This window comes from Filicampus tigris, chromosome 10 (genome assembly GCF_054856515.1).
Source record: "Filicampus tigris isolate MCC_2025a chromosome 10, RoL_Ftig_1.0, whole genome shotgun sequence".
In the NCBI taxonomy this organism is placed as follows: Eukaryota; Metazoa; Chordata; class Actinopteri; order Syngnathiformes; family Syngnathidae; genus Filicampus; species Filicampus tigris.
Window position 1 is genome coordinate 20,860,753 of NC_141226.1, and position 4,800 is coordinate 20,865,552.

General features: G+C 38.6%; 1 long non-coding RNA gene across 2 annotated transcripts in view; it reads right to left on the reverse strand.

The window, feature by feature from the left end:
• Nucleotides 1-4,800, reverse strand: part of LOC147141259 (uncharacterized) — a 139,813-nt gene that overhangs the window by 85,753 nt on the left and 49,260 nt on the right. The window lies entirely within an intron of this gene.

Here is a 4,800-nt window from a genome sequence, read left to right on the forward strand (position 1 = left end):
TTGCATTAAAAAAAAAAAAAAAAAAAAAAAACCTTCTGAAATGTTATTATTGTCGTGTTATTAGATATGTCTAAACTAGGGTTGGGAAAATGTTGGTGCAAAACTGACAGATGGGCCAGGCCATTCAAAGATGAGATGCAATATGTAAAATTGTTTGTTTTGTTTAAGAGTCTTTTATTACATCTTACATATTTGTTTGATTTTGTTTATCTTTAAACTTTAATGAACCCTCTTTATGTTTTTTTGGTATGCCCAAAATATTTGGGGGTTAATGTGACCCAAAGCATATTTGCTTTCGTTTTTAAATAATTGCTTATTTGAACATTGGAAAAGCTGTGAAATATAAAATGATTTACAATAATATGTTCTTTACGCCACCACTAGTCTAAACATGACATTGTAATTGATATTGCGTTTGTGGAATATGAGTTAAGCAGCAAAATTCACCCGCCAGCTCAGGGGGCGGCCATTTTGTCACTTCTGTCGACTGAAAATGACATCACAGTTTCTCAGGGCTCAGGTAACGATCAATCACAGCTCACCTGTTTTCTGTAGCTGAGCCATGAGTGGTCGTTACCTGAGCCCTGAACAACTGTGACTCCTATTCCACGAACGCAAAATTAATCATAATGCCATGTTTAGACTAGTGGAGGCGAACAGAATACATTACTGTAAAGAACATTTTGGGGTTTACTTCTACTTTAAGTGGCTGCTGCAGTGGTAAAGTCATAATTATAGTAAATATCTGCATGGAAAACTATTCTAGGCTATAAACATGAAACAATTTTTTTTTAAAAACATGAATTACAGTGTTGACTGAGCATGCCTTGTTATGCCGCTAAAGAAGGAAATGTTATTCTTCCTGTTAGGACACCTTGGGCAAATTCATTGTTATTAGAGTATATGCAGATCAGTTTGTAATTACAATACCAAAGGGTTCGTTTTCCATTTCTCTAATTGTGTATGCGTGTGTGCATGCATGTGTGTGCACTTTGATTGGTCTTACATGCTCCACTGCACTTCAGCCAGACAACCTCTTCCCTTTGCCTGAAGTTCCTCAACTTCTCTTCCCTTCACTTTTTTCCTTTTTTTCCATTCGTCACTCTCTCTCAGCGTAGTCCCTAATGTAAAACAGCGTGGATGTGACGGCAGGAGACCAGCACCTCATCACAAACTGGTCTCGGCTGGTTGTGCGAGCGACTCAAATCCTGGATGGCATGACTGAAACAAATTCAGCTGAAGACAGGATACATCATGGCCATCGCCGTACGTTCAACTGGATGAAATGGATTCAATGCGGCCGAATGGACAATGTGGTTATGAAACTAAATCTAAAATATGAATTTGAGTGTGTGCTTTTCGACCTTGGAGGCCTGCTTGGGATGACATCACCTTCTCATATGCTACTTGCATTATTAATTAAGAGACTTTCATCCGGGAGGTCAAGTAACATTTCTGGGTTTTGGTTTGTCAGTGTCTCTCTGAACTAAGAGCCGATGATGTCATCAGCTCCACCGTTTACGCGCAATGGTACGGCGAAAACGTCCAGCTGTGGTTGTAGTGCAAATATTTGAGGCCGCGATGCAGTTTGTTTTCATTACAACCGCGGATCAAACGACAAGGTGAAAATATCTGCTACATTTTGTTTCTATTTAACTATAAAAGGCTTGTCTCGTTTGTTTCAGACCAACCACTTCCATTTGCATCGATTCTAGCCACAGCAGGCGGCTGGTTTTAGGCAAAGAAAAAAAAAAAAAAATCTCTGTGCTCACTCTTTTGAAGGACCAGAAAGACTTTGACTCACCTAGCATGAACAGACGGCAACTGAACAGAGAAGGGCTGTAGGTCTTGCATATCAGTCTACTGATTGGCCTGTGATTCAGGTCAAGTCTGATGATGGACCTAAAGAAAACACTTTTTTTTTTTGAAAAACCTCACTAAATAAACACTCATGACAATAAATCTGCATTACCCAAGAATATGACAATTTGACCAGTGCATCACTCTACCAGAGCTGGGCATCGCCTATTTTCCGTCTGCATATTTAATCTTTCGGACAACAGCAATTAAAAGTTAAGTGTAGAGCATGTCCGAAGGTCAGAGTGAGCCCTTTGCTCCTTCGCTATTTGATAAATCACTCAAGTACACGACACGCACTAAGTCTGTGTCCATTGCACCCTCTTTTTCCTTGACCACCTGCATCTTTTCACCTCGTTATGAATACGGGATATTGTCACAATCTTAACTCACAAGGTGGAGAGATGTTGAAAAAGAAAAACAATTAGTGGCACTAATGGAGGCCGTATGAGGTAATGAAATGGCGTATCTCATTGTAGCGTGTAATGGAGAGCAGTTTGAAGTTAATTGAGGGGAGATAGGACACTGGGCCACAGTCTGCCCGAGTATTGTAACAGCGCATGGAGCTTATCAGTGAGAAAATCACTGGACCCAATTCCTTATCACACTGCAAATGACAATTATCTTGGTTTAACAGAGTAGATGGCGAGATCAGTTATTATCGTAATTAAATTCAAATTCTTTTCATCCATCTCCGGGGCGAGAATGGCCCATTCAAACTGACGGCCACAGAAAATCCATGTTCAAAAGTACTCTCTATTCTATTACTTGTGTATGTTTTTCAGAATCAAAATAATTATGTTTGTCCAATTCATTCCATTTGAATTGAATTTCCATCAGTGGCAGAAACTATTGTGGCTTTAGAAAAGATCTGCAAGTGGTAAACAACAAAGGCTGGGACTTTTTCAGAAGGAAACAGAGTGCCACCTTCTGGTGAACACGGTGAATGACGCTCATCAGGTAAGCGACTGGAGTGGGAGCGCACATTCCTGATGTCAAAATCTCATAGATAGGGTGGCAGAAGTAAATCATCCTTCTGGACATCGTCCTCAAATTCAGAGGGAAATACCTAAACATGTATTTAAATGAGCAGTGACATGTTTCATAATTAAAAAATGAAGACCAAAACAGAAGAGAGGAATGTGTTGTGAACAACCCAGACAAATTTTAATATTAGAATGAAAGATTTTTAAAAAAACATGTTTATAAGGAGCCCAAGCTTTGCTCCCGTCAAGTAGTGATGGGACGCACTGTGACGAGGCTTAGGCTTTTTCAGTGCTCGTTGACTTAAAAAGAACCAAAGCGACATGATGATGCAGCATCAGGAGCAACTGGGTGGGGGTCAGTATCTTGCTCAAGGACACTTGGACATGGTCACAACATACACTATATATATATATATATATATATATATATATATATATATATATATATATATATATATATATATATATATATATATTTTTTTTATAGCTGTGACATGAGGGACAGTTCATGACCTGCACGTTGTTATCAAATGTGACCTTCACAAGGAGATTAGACAGAGGAAAACCAAATAGACTTCTTGGCAATAGTTAAATGTGGTTCGGGTAGGCATAAAGTTTGGTTTACTTTCAGCCACTAAATTGTCAGGTGAGGACACACCCTCAGTACACCGGAACGCTTCGCATGCCGCAGAGAGATGAAGCAAATTCCCAAACAAGCACTTCAGGGGTGGTCTATGGCTATATTCTATTTTAGTAATTTTACTCCGTTTTAAATCCAACTGATGTACAGTAATACTTTTGTTTACGCAAATAATTTGTGCTGTTTTTTTTTTCATCTTAATTCCATCATCTGAATTGTCATTCAGATCCAGAAGTAAATATCTGGAAACAAAAGTTGAAATGTTGATGTTCATGTCCACGTATTTATGTCAAACCCAAACGTTTTCAGTTCATAGCCCAAACTAATAAGAATTAGCTTCAGTTCCAATACTTTTGGAGTGGAGTGCAGAAGTAACCGGTAACAAGATCTCCTTAAAATGGCTACCGGGTAATTGCCCGCCAAGTGTTGATTACTGAGGTGTTTTAGTGTTATCTATGGCAAAGTGATGATTGCACAAAAAAGATACAACAAAATAGGACGCTCATAGTTCCTATGTGACAAAATGTTTGCTTGATACTGGCCTTTTGTTGCAGTCTTCAGTGGGTGAGGTTGATAACAAATGGCCTTTTTGTTTGCTTGAGACAGGCAGGGTGTGTGCAAACAGCTGCAGGTTTATAGATTTAGCGGGATGTCATTAAGTATATAAATTGATTACAAACTGTATATACTGTAGAATAATTATTGGGAGGGTTACATTTTGGTATATTAATCTACAATTAATGTACATTCAGAAAACTTTATTCATCCCCCTGGGGTGGGTGCTCCAATCTTGCTGGCCACCAATCTTAATGGCACTTTTATACGTTATATCTATTGAACAGATCGCACTTAGGGTCTTATCATCAGAAAGGCAAACCCTTTCCAGTAACCTTACAATACATATTACTGTATTGATGTGACTGTACAATTTCACAATTTGCTTGAGTAATGCTGAGATACAGTATGTGCAATGCAGAGCAAATGAATAACCAAGTGTGACAAAACATTAACCAAGCCGAGAAAATGTATCGAATACATGTGCTTAAGCTAGGATAATGAGAAAGCACATGGGTTATACCACCAACTGTTTCAACAAAGACTTTCATCTTTTATTTTCTCATTGTCATCTCTGCGGGTGCTTTCATGTGTAACTACTTGTGTTTCATTGCTCAGGCACACAAAGATAAATCTGCATTATCTGTTGCAAAATCAGCCAGCTGTCTCATTAGATAACAGCAGATAGATTGCATCACCATCCCAAAAAGTACTTCGGTGCTGTCAAAATATTATAGACAGTGGAGTTACTCATACTGTAGA